The sequence below is a fragment of the Neolamprologus brichardi genome, chromosome 15 (genome assembly GCF_056152115.1).
Source record: "Neolamprologus brichardi isolate AB-2024 chromosome 15, ASM5615211v1, whole genome shotgun sequence".
Taxonomy (NCBI): domain Eukaryota; kingdom Metazoa; phylum Chordata; class Actinopteri; order Cichliformes; family Cichlidae; genus Neolamprologus; species Neolamprologus brichardi.
The window spans coordinates 6423282-6435377 of record NC_142118.1 but is presented as its reverse complement, the minus strand read 5'-3'; the positions used below and the strand labels follow the sequence as shown (position 1 = coordinate 6435377).

The following is a 12096-nucleotide window of genomic DNA, read 5'->3' as shown; positions in this document are numbered from 1 at the left end:
AGTGCTTGAAGCCGGAAGCAACCACGGAGTATCTCTCTCCCCCCTCTCTCTCTCCCTCTCTCTCTCTCGGTTCACTGCAGGGCTAAAAACTGAAAAGCCGAACGCGAGCCGTGTTCTCTCGCTTTGTGGACGCACGTGCACTCCTGCGGGGAAACCCTCATATAAACACGCACAAGCGCGCGTGCTGAAAGTTAATTAAAAGTAGCAGTAGCGGTGGGTTCGAGTTAAAAGTGAGATACTGCTGACACTGGCTGTCGTCGTTATCTTGTAGGTTCTTCCATCTAATTCAAATGAGCTTTATTTGGCTTGACAGTGATTAAGGACATGCATGACTGCGCAAGCAAAGCAGGTAGCCTGCAGTATTTAGGAATCCAGTGTTTTGTGGTTATTAAAGCAGGCAATATTGTTAGTGAAATGTGTAGGCTAGCTAAAATTAGCTGCAGTTCACAGACAGAATTACCCTGATCAGAGTGTACTATTATTATAATATGGCCTTAAGTGTTACTACCCGTTTTTTACGAAACTATGGTAATGATACTTTATTAAAGCTGGGCACTTTATTAGGTACACCAGGTTGTAAACCCTTAGGATTGCCTTCAGAACTGCCTCATTTCTTCATAGCAAAGATGCAACAGTGTTCTGAAAACATTCTTCAGAGATTTTGATCCATATTGACATGGTAGCATCACACAGTGCCTGCTAGTCTACTGGACTGAGGTGGAAGCACTGTGAAAGTACAATATGAGCTTAGTGACAGTAGGCATCAGAAACTGGTTACACTGTGGTCATAAAGCAGCAATACTCAGGCAGGCTGTGGTGTTTAAATGATGCTCAGTTGGTACTAAGTGTGTCAAGAAAATATCTCCCACACTAATACACCACCAGCAGCACACTGAAGTGTTGATACAACCCAGGATGGATCCATGCTTTAATGTTGTTTATGCCAAATTCTGACCCAACTATCTGATTGTTGCTGCAGATTTCAAGACTCATCGAACAGGAGAGGCACCCGGTGTGGTCTTCTGCTGCTGTTGTCCCATCTGTTTCAAGGGTCAAAATGTTGTGTGTTCAGAGATGCTCTTCTGCATACCTTGATTGTAACCACTGGTTATTTGAAGCAGACTGACCTTTCCCTTCTGACCTCTCTGGTATCAATGAGGAATTTTCATCATGAAATACTCAGACTAACTCATCAATCAAAGCCATTTAAATCATCTGTTATCCCCACTGTAATGCTCAGTTTGAACTTCAGCAGCTCGTCTGCCCCATGTCAATGTGCCTAAATGCATTGAGTTGCTGCTGTGGGATTGGCTGACTAAATATTTGCATTACCAAACAGTTTAACAGGTGTACCTAATAAGCACCTATGCAGCTCAAGCTGACCCTTCATCAGTCCATCTCATCTAATGAACATTGTACTTGTTGTGCTCACGTGCGACACTATTAGAAATGTAGCAACAGTTAAAAAGGGGATGATGAAGTTGTTTGGATGTTTGGATGTACGGGGTTGTTTTTGTGCCTGTTGTGAATCTGTTTACTCTCTGTTTGGATGCCAGGATAAAGAGTCGTGCTGGAAATTGTTGATTTGAATGTGGCCGGTGATGCAAGAGCAGTAAAATGAATTCTCCAACCACAGAGGACAATACAGCAGCGCCGTGATTGACCGAGGTAGCACGAGAGTTTAGTTCACCAAGACATTGAAAAATCAGTTCATTAAGAAATATCTCATTATGTTTGATGCCGAAGTTAATGTTGGCATGCCCTAGAAGGAATGTGTAGCTCAGAGGATCAGCAGTATCTGTACTTTAAACAACAAGTCGCATGTGGATGGGCCTTCAGCAGTAGATGTTGCTTTTCCCAGATTGTTTTGTTGTCGTTGTTTTTAATCAGGGGTTGAGATCCTGATAACAAGCAGCTTGGCAGTTTCATCGGGAGTCCTGCTCTGATTGTGAATTCCATCAGTACTGACACACCTCTACAAAACTATGTACTGCAGATAGCCAACAGTATAAAGGCTCAGTAGCTGTAGTATTTCAATAGCTCATTAGTTTGTTGCCAGTTTTTCCAGTTACAGTTTAACCTTGTCTTAGTTGGAATATGCAGGGCGAGGTGGAAAATGCTGTGCTGTGTTTTAATATATAATATATCTATAATTTGGCCTTGAGCTTGAACCAAGTGAAAACAAAGCTCCATATTAGCTTCCTAAGATGTTCATCAACACATAGATTTCCATCAGTACAATCAGATGTCAGGTACCAGAATTTTAAACATTTTTTCTTATCACAGGGGCGTAGTATGAAAACATTAATGTTGATTAGGGTGTCATATGGAGATAATTGGTCACAGTATCAAACTGTGGTTAGACAGGTTTCTTATCCTAATCCTAGTCTTGTCCTGGTATGAAATGCTTGAAATATTTCACATTTTTTCCAGGAAGGCTTAAGTGGGACTTTGTGTAGAGTGCAGAAGAATGAAAAACCCAAACAAGTCCAACGTGTTTCCATTTGAGGAAACAATGTGTCATCTTAGATAAATGCATTTAGTTAAGGACTATAGTCAGCTTTCCAAAACATGGCTATGTTTTTCAAGCTTTCACACTTGGCTAGCAATATTAAAAGAGCTTCTCTCATCCCACATGAAGTCAGAGGTGACACTGGTGATAAAAGAGTAGGTGCTGCCCTCTTGTGGTGTGTAAGTAATCTGCAAAATGGGAGCAGACTTAGGCTGTAAAGAGTACATACACTGCTCAAAAAGTAAAAAATACAAAATGAAAGGAACACTTTTTAATCAGAGTATAGCATCAGGTCAGTTAAACCTCTGAGATATTGATCTGATCAGTTAAGTAAGATAGGGATTGTTAATCAGTTTCTGACGCTTTGTTATAAATGATATTTACAACAGTTGCACTAGAGTGGCAAAAATGAGACATTTTTCCCTGACTGTTTTTTTAATCACTAGTTTTGCATTTGGCTAGGGTCAGTGTCACTACTGGTAGCATAAGGTGATACCTGAACCCTACAGAGCTTCCACAGGTAGTCTAACTCCTCCAGGATGCCACATTAATACGTGCCACTGCCAGAAGGTTTGCTGTGTCCCCCAGGATATTCTTAAGAGCGTGGAGGAGGTTCTAGGAGACAGGCAGTTACTCTAGGAGAGCTGGACAGGGCCATAGAACGCCCTTAACCCATCAGCAGGACTGATATCTGCTCCTTTTGTGCAAGGATGAGTCGAAGAGTCCAGGTATTGTGTTTTGCGTGTTCTCTCGTGGATAAAATATGGGTTTGTGAGATTTACAAATCAATGCATTCTGTATTTATTTACATTTTACACAGTGCCACAGCTTTTTAATGATTGGGGTTGTAACAACTTTAAAATTGGGATAATGCAGGTGATATGACATGGAACATAGACCCACGAGAAACATGGCACTGCACAAGAGTCTGACAATTGCTTTGTATAATTGTTCACTCTTGTAAATTTCTGTCTTTGAAAAGGTTTAGGACATTTCAAAAATCAAGTAAAGCTGTCAGCAAAATGTGAAACAACAATTATGACTTTATGTTCAAAATGTCTATATTATGTTGAAGAGATAACGGCTGTAGCATAACTAGGACTCGGCTGTACTTTTGTGTAATACCACTTTGTACCACAAGATGATGCAGTGAGACAGTGTAAGGTTTATTAAATGTAAATTGTGTAAAATCTTGCCTTGCAGTAAACTGAATTTTTTCATTTTTATTTTTTAACCTCTCACTGCTGTAGGACAAAATACTTGTAGTGAGTGTAGGCTGTCCGTATTCTGTTAACCTCAGCGGGTGTCCATATCATTCTGTTTGGGAGGCTTTAAACTTTGTGAATTGAGTCCAGCACGAGTTGATGAGTCAGTGAAGCTCACTTCTCTCTAGTGATAGCGATACTGAGGTGAGTAATTAAGGATATCCTGAACTCTTCTGTCATTAAGCGCTGTTGCTAGCTGCTTTTAGCCGGCGTTAGCTAAACTTTCCTAACATTGTTGGACTTGGTGTATTACCTCTCACTCGATGTGAGGGAAAGTTTGAGTTTTAGGACACTCGAGCCTAACATTAGCTGACAAGATGTTAGCTTATAGCCAAGTATTGTTGTTTAGGTCGCATGTCTGATCTGCTGACAGTAAGTAAAGATGACAATAGGGGGAATAGTTATCATGTTTTCATGTTTTAGAGCCTTGACTTCACTTCAGGAAATTAGGCTTGAGGCGAGGAGGAAGAACGCATGAGTTTGTTGGGAGATGTAAATACAAGATGTATATTTGTTTGTGTGTATATTTATGAGTACAAACAAACAAATTTATGAGTACAATATTCTAGGTGATCGTGACTCAAGAGTTGGCAGTTCGTCTTGTAATCAGAAGGTTGCTGGTTCGAGCCTCGGCTCCTACAGTCTCGGTCGTTGTGTCCTTGGGCAAGACACTTCACCCGTTGCCTGCTGGTGGTAGTCAGAGGGCCCGGTGGCGCCAGTGTCTGGCAGCCTCGCCTCTGTCAGTGCGCCCCAGGGCAGCTGTGGCTACAATGTAGCTTGCCATCACGTGTGTGTGAATGGGTGGACTAAGTGAAGCGCTATACAAATACAGGCCATTTTCTATTAAATAAACTCAGAAAATGACTGTATCTTTAAGTCATTAAGAACACTAAATTATTTACAACAGTGACTTGAGAAAAGGCAAAACCACAAGGAAATTAAAAGTGGGGTTAAAAATAAATACCAAAATAGCAGCACGCATTTTTAAAAAATTCAGCACGTCCATTGATAACAAGCTGGTTAGCCCTCACGCGAAAAAGCTAAACATCACTTTAACGATCATTTGTAGATAATTTAAGTAGCTGATATTCTTCTGGGTAGCTTTATATATAATACTAAAGCATAATTTACTGGTAGATTCATATTTTATATTACCATTTACTTATGCAAAAGGATTAGTTGCTACAGCTTTAAGATAAATAAAGCAGAGTACAAAGTGCAAAAATATATAATTCGCTGCTGTGCTGTGGCACACCTGTGCCCAGATGTGAGGTATGTTTCCTCTATGTGATTAAACAAGTGCAAACACAGAGCTGAAACTATAGACTGTAGCTTGGTGACACTTGAAGAACAAGTTTCTAAGTGTTTTATTGCTGCTGATAAGCTAATGATGGGCCACTCTGCAGAGAAAGCTCTCTCTGTATGTTTCATGCATTCCCATGTCTACTTCCCATCAATGTGCATATTTTAACATAACTTTCTGTTTATGGCTTCCCGCTCTTTATTGATCTGTAGATGAAGTTGTTTGTCTTTTCAAAGGTTTTTTTTTTCTCTCTCTCTTCCTTCCTCGACTGACACCTGATCCTGGAGTTTAGAGTTACCACACACAAACACAATAAGAGGCAGGGTGAGGGAGCGAGAGAGTTAAAGGCTAACTTTACATAACAGCGAATAGGTGTGAATGGATAAAGAAGTATTCGTTCAGTGTTAAGGTATTTGCTGAAGATAGAGCAAGAGAAGTAGACTTATTCAAGGAAGTCTGCAGTCCACTCAATCCTCGCCTATCAGCTGTTTGTCAGGTAAAATCCATCTCAGTGTTTTTGCCTAATGTGGGTGTACTGTCCTGTCTTAGCATGTGTTTAGCATAGAAGCTGTACATCTCTTCAGCTTGTAGACTGCAGGCAACAGAGGTGCATAGACAGCATACCATTTAGCTTAGAGAAGTTTCACTGACTGTGAAAACGAGAAATGGTTTGCACTGAATCAGGGGTATTGTAAGGGGGTGTTTTAGTGTATTTCTGTTAAATGTGATTGTGTTTCCCCTTCTATGCTTGGCCATCTTCAGGACTAATACAGGTATTATATTCCCCTTGTGCATGTTTTATTTGCCATTTGTGTTGCCATGAATGAAACCTTTGAAAATTCGAAAAATCAGAACAAAAGACACATTTGACAGCTTTTATAATATTTACATATCATAGTATCATAAACTAAGTGTTGTTCCTACTCTTCAACTGATGATTGAGAAGGATTTTTGAAATGATTAAAATATATGGCATCACATTCAGCAACAGTACCATGCAATAGTCTTGAGCCACCCCTCATTTCTTTATATTTTGCTTCCAAGTAGCCGGTAATAGTTCTCCAGGCTTTCTGATGGTCTTTCAAAGGTTTTCATTGGTTGCTTTACTTTATTTTTTAATTTTCTGTCTGGCCCTTGTACCTTACCATTATCAGAGGCTTTTTTTTCTTCTTTTGTTTGTTAAGCCACTTAACTCTGTCCTGTGAATCAAGCATAAAATTCAATTCAAGCGTAAAAAAACATCTAACTTAGGGGATCAAACAGTTTTGCAACATAACAAACTAGTCACTAATGAACCGTTTATAAATTGTAACTTTAGGTGCTTTGTTACTTGCAGCCTGAAACAAAAACAAATGTCAAATATAACTCAGTGTGACAGGCTTAAAATAGTATTTTTGTATCAACAATGTGGTTTCCAAAGAGCCATTACTCAAATCTTGGTATATCTACGCATGGTGTGCAGCATGTCCTTAAAAAATTGGAGGAAATTGGCAGGCCTCAAAACTATCTGAAAGTCCTTTTCTTGGGAAATAGGAAAGTAATACAGCAAAGCCCTGACACAGAACCTGAGTGATGTAACTGGCCCCTTAAATGATCCATCGACTGTTCACTGAAACCTGAAATGGTCCCAGTGGAAGGGTGGCTTTCAAGAACCCGTTCCTACGGAAGGCAAGAGAGAAACAGAGAGAAAAAGCTGGTATGCCAAATTAAACAAGAACTGGTGTGAAAGTTCTGATAGAGTGATGAATCTAAATTTCACATTTTTAGTTCAAACTGTTTTTCATATGTAGAGGAGGTTAGGAGAGATCTATAGCAATGAGTGTCCCTAGCCAACTGTAGAATCCGGTGGAGTCTATATTGTAGTTTGGACTGCATTTTAGTCAGTGGTGTTGGGGATCTTGTCAAAACTGATGGAATTATAAACACAGAGAGGTACTTTTAGATTTTGGTGTGCCATATAAAACCATCTGTACAACGTCTGATTGTCCACAGCTTCATTTTTTTAAATCCACATGACATATAATGTGATTGCAAGGAGGTATTTCTGGAGTCTATAAATTACTAGATAGTGGAAAAGGGGTGGGATTAAATAAGCTCATGCTTCTTCCTGCTCCTTTTTGAACATGACAGATATTTGTAGTTGTGGTTGCTCGTTTTCTTTTTTGTTTTGCTTTGTTTATTTGTCTCTTTTAATTCTATGTTGTTGTACTTTTTTAACATGTTCAAAATAAAGATTCAATCAATCAATCAATTTTCCAGCAGGACAGCTGAATCTCAAACACACTGCTAATGGAGTAAAAACATACCTGGATAGAAAAACACACATTGCAGCACTATCAGTTATGGATTGGCCTCCCCAGCACTCGGACATCAGCGTTATTGAAGCAGTCTGAAATCATCTGCATGGTGAACAGAACAAACAGCAGTCAACATCCAAAGAAGAGCTTTGAATTTCCTGTTGAAAACTATTCCAGAAAACTACTAAAAGAGATGAGAAAAAAGCTTGTCTAAGACCTACTGTTATGAAGAATAAAGCTGGTCATACAAAATATGGACTTTAGACATTTCAGGATTGTATAAGCTGCATTTCCATTTATTTTTGCACTTTTCCATAAATTGTAGCAAAATTTCAAGTAAAATATAAAGAAATGAGATGTGGCATCTTAAATGAGATGAAAACATCTCAGGATGTTTTAGCTAGTGTAACCTGATATTAGATCATAAAGATCTTGTATTTAAAAAAAATCTTGGACTGAATTTCATGGGGGGTGGATTAAAAGAAAAATCAAGCTTTTTTTTGTCTTTACAGTTGTTGCTGATGATAATTACATGAACATCATTAGTCTGAAAGGATGCACCAATCATTAAATAATACTTAGCAAGCTTTTTTCCCCCTAATAAAGATAGGGGGCTGATTTGTTTCTAAAGGTTACAGAGATAAATGTTTCTCAGTTTAGGATTTGAGGATGACAGGCTCATAGCTGGCTCGTCGCACAGACCTGCAGGGCAATAGTTGATCTAGTGGGCAATGTTTTACTATCCAGATGGCTGTGTCAGAGTAATTCTCCTTAGAAGGGCTCGCCACTAATCCTCCAGAGAATCTGCACTGGCTTGATCTCGTGTTTGTATGTGAAACCAAACAGCTAGCCTACTGTAGCTCCCTGGCTGTGAAAATGCTGAAGTTCTCATTGTAAATACCGTTGTATTGTGTAAATTAGAGCACAAGTTATAGGTTTACTGGGAGGACACAGCTATCCACACTGTGAGCCTTTCCAAGGAGCAGAAAGCAAAGAGTCCACAGCTTTGCTGGGTGCTCACCATGCACTGAGAGGTTTCTGTAGGACAGAACAGGAAGGGATGAGATAATCAACAGAAGAGAGAGTGCTAGGAGAGAGAGAGAGAGATACAGGCACCATAGATTGAGTCAGGCTGATTAGGTGCAGATTCAAGTCATAAGATTGTCTTAATCTCAATGCTGGATCTATTTCTGCAACATGGGACCTTTGACAATCAGGTACACTTTTCAAGCGTTTAATATGCCTTCAGAGCTATAGAAAACCTAATTGCTGTTTACTGTAGTTTTTCTTATTGCGATCTTAGTCTTAATGGTGAGCCACACAAATTTAAATGTCTTAGAAGCAAGAAAAACTTTGACATTAAACTACACAGAGACAAAACCAGCCTTTTAGTAGTCTGTTACAGGGCCATGAGATAAAAAAGGTTGAACGCTTTAGGCACAAATGAAGGTGACTTTAACAGAGTGTGAGTAATTGTTGCGGTGTCGATGCTGTGAGGGGATGGGCTGTGTATGGTCTTTTTTCCCCATGGCTGGTCTGGATGACTCATAGGTGCAAAGGAATCAGCTGTGTCACCTTCACTGATGAGCAGACTCAATGAAACAGGGTTGTGTAAAAACCTAGTTTACCTATGCATATAAAAGCATGAACTCATTTTCTTTTCTTTTTTAAGTGCATCCATGTGCAAATGTAGTGGATGTAGCTCATAAAATAAACATGTGGCTGTGATGTGAAATAATGCATGGGCTTTAAAGCAGTTTCTGATGCACTGAACTTCTCCGTGTTTCATCGTGCATGCTCCTCTGGACTGCTTTGCTGCTGGATCAATGCTGCTTTGCCAATGGTGAGTCCACTGAAGCACACACTCCACCCGCCTCTTAGTTATCTAACTGGGAAATCCAGTCATCTTTTCCTGTTGAGAGAGTTTTTGTCACACTATTTTCACCAGTTACTAATATTTCAATCATTCAGCTTTATCTTTTAGTTGTTTAAAATCTGCTATAAATCACTGTTGTCTTTGTGTGGCTGTTTACTCCTCTTTTTGTAGATGTCAAATCTGCATGCTGCCTCACTCTATAAGCCAATTACTTGAGCTTTGTTAATCTGGGTGTGCGCGTTGGTGTTTATTTACGGGTGTGTTTAGCAGCAGCCGTGCTTCATGTTATGCAATGACCCCCCCCCCCCCGAATTGGAAATAAACTGCTTATGAAAGTGAAATGGAGGCTAAAAACTAATGCGCTTGATGTCACTTCTGTAGGATGGGTTAGAAATCATGAGGAACTATAATTAGAAATAAACTAAACAAACCCCAAGGCTAAGCATGTTAATAATAAATGTATAACTTAAAAATATAGTCTGTATAAATAGTTTGCCACAGAAAAACATGTCTTGACCAACTCACATGCAAGATTTTAGAAACAATATTGAACCCGTATTGCATCATCTTATTCTTTTGGCTGCTTCCTTCAGGGGTTGCCAAAGTTGATAGTCTCCCTCCATCATACCTCTCTCTAGCATCCTCTTCTGCCACACCAACCCTCTGCATGTCCTCTATCACTACTTCTATGAACCTACTCAGAGGTCTTCTTCTTTTTCTCCTGCCCGACAGCTCCATCATCAATATATTTTGTCAAACATATACCACCATCACGAAACTATACATCATAGCAGGTCTCACTATTCCTTTGTAAACTTTCTTTTACTCTTGCTGCTATCCTTTTTTCACAAATCACCCCTGAGACTGATCTCCACCCACTCCACTCTCTTTCTCCCCTGTCGTGCACTGTCTTGTTGCTTTGCATGGTTGACTCAAGGTCTTTAAACTCATCTGCCTTCACTACCACTACTACTTGCATCTGCAGGTTTTTCCTGTGTCCTTGAGGTGTGACTACTCATATGTGCTCCACGTGTAGTTAAGTCAAAAAAATATGCATTACCTGACTTTACAGAGGTCTGTGCATTTTCCTGTTACTTTATGGCATTTGGCAAAAAACAAAGTATATTTTCAACTCAAATAAATTAAACCACAATAAAAAAAAACTGTTAAACTCATTGGCTGACTAAATCTTTATTTACATTTTATTCAATGTTTAAATCTGTGTTATTTTCACATATTAAGCTAAAATTCGTCCACTCTTCAATGTCAAGTCTAAATAAAATTAAACCAGTCCCCAAAAAGAAGTAAAAAATATCATTAACATTTGCGTCCTCGAGAGGGCGCTACTCCGCTATATTTGCACTACCATATCCGCACTGAACGTCCCACTGACGCTAAAAGACAATACGTGCGACCAATCACATATCAAGATCTAATACAGTAATGGCTCTAAGCCAATGGGAGCTTGCAAAAAGATGTTTTTCACTGTATGGGGCGGGCCTTGGTGGATGATGGATACGTCTGCTTTGCGCCCTAGCCAAATCTTCGGTGTGGACTGTAGTTGAGATTTTTGGAGGCTGAGGTAGTGGGACATTCGCTATTTTTTGGAGGAGAACAGAGCGCGAGTCCACATTTGGGAAAGTCTCGTCATACGCATCGTTGGAGAATAACAACAGGTAACGAATAATTTGGCCTCCTTTAAATCACGTGATTTCTACATCAGCTACTGCAGATGATTCATCGCGTTTTGGGGGTATTTTGTACGTAATATATCGGCAGCGTACTTAACCTGCGCAAGTACGTATTGTAACCAGACATAGTTGTTCTAACTAGGCAGAGCAAACACCGCGTTTGTTACTGAAAGGTGTTATTTAGAGTTCTGGTCATACCTTCGCTGTGAGGCGCTTCATGGCGCCTATCTCCTTCCATATTATCCCTGTTATCACCTAAGCTACCTTCATGCCCCTTGCTCCTCGCGCGCGGATGTGTTTAGGTAGTTAGCATTAAAGATTTTGTGAAGCAGGTAAAAACCTGCCTAGCTTACATTGATTAAAAAGTGATTTTCTAAATGAATAGACCGAGTTTCCTTACTCGTGGTAGCTGCATTGGGTTTTAGTTAGGTGAATGCTACCGCTGAGGTAACGGTAACTTTACATTAACGGTTGGTTCGTCTAAACACGCCATGGTGATCGTTGACTATTCAAACATCCGGCTCCGTTTTTGCGGGACAATACGTGTAGCTCCTTCCTGCCGCTAAGTTAACAAGTAGTATACGGAGATTTAAAAACACCACGCTGTTCAGAGTGAGTATGCAATTAAAATTTCTTTCTGTTTTTTTTCTCCAGTCATTTGGCTGTGCTGACATGTGCTTTTAAAACCGTTTTCAAATAACTGGTATTTGTTTGATATAGTTTCATGTTCGTGACTGGTTCACAAAGCTGTCTGGGAAACGCAGTCCACGTTGTTTGTTTACTGCATTTCAAAGATAGGTTTTTAACCAGGGGTTTTAAACATAAGGCCCCGGGCCAGAATCGGCGCGGCAACGACTCCAAGCCGGTCGTTTGGACAGCTTTGGAAAATGTGTAGGTGGGGATAAATTTTGAACTTCATCCGGCTAAATACCCTCCTAGTGGTCATTTAAACAACTCTAAAGTACTTAAGTAAAAGATAAACAAAAAAAAATTCACGCTTTTTCACAATCCACTGTGGAATTTTCTTTTTTTATACAAATTATTTAAATTAATTACAGGACACTCTGGACATTGAGTTACCAGTTAACTTTTTGTGCAGTTTTACACATTTATTTCTTACAGTTTAAACTCAAAGAGATGTGTTGAAAGACT

At 39.6% G+C, this 12096-nt stretch overlaps 1 protein-coding gene across 9 annotated transcripts in view; it reads left to right on the top strand.

The window, feature by feature from the left end:
* The first annotated feature begins 10726 nt into the window (after positions 1–10726).
* The window catches only part of epb41l2 (erythrocyte membrane protein band 4.1-like 2), a 50761-nt gene continuing 49391 nt past the window's right edge, over positions 10727–12096 (top strand). For 3 of the 9 annotated variants that reach the window (XM_087851968.1, XM_087851963.1, XM_087851973.1), the window contains exon 1: positions 10731–10929. The gene's annotated coding sequence lies outside the window, so the exon portion shown is untranslated. Of the gene's footprint in view, positions 10930–11107; positions 11557–12096 lie in introns of those variants that run through there. The other 6 variants (XM_087851967.1, XM_087851966.1, XM_087851972.1 and 3 more) reach the window with 4 other exon arrangements.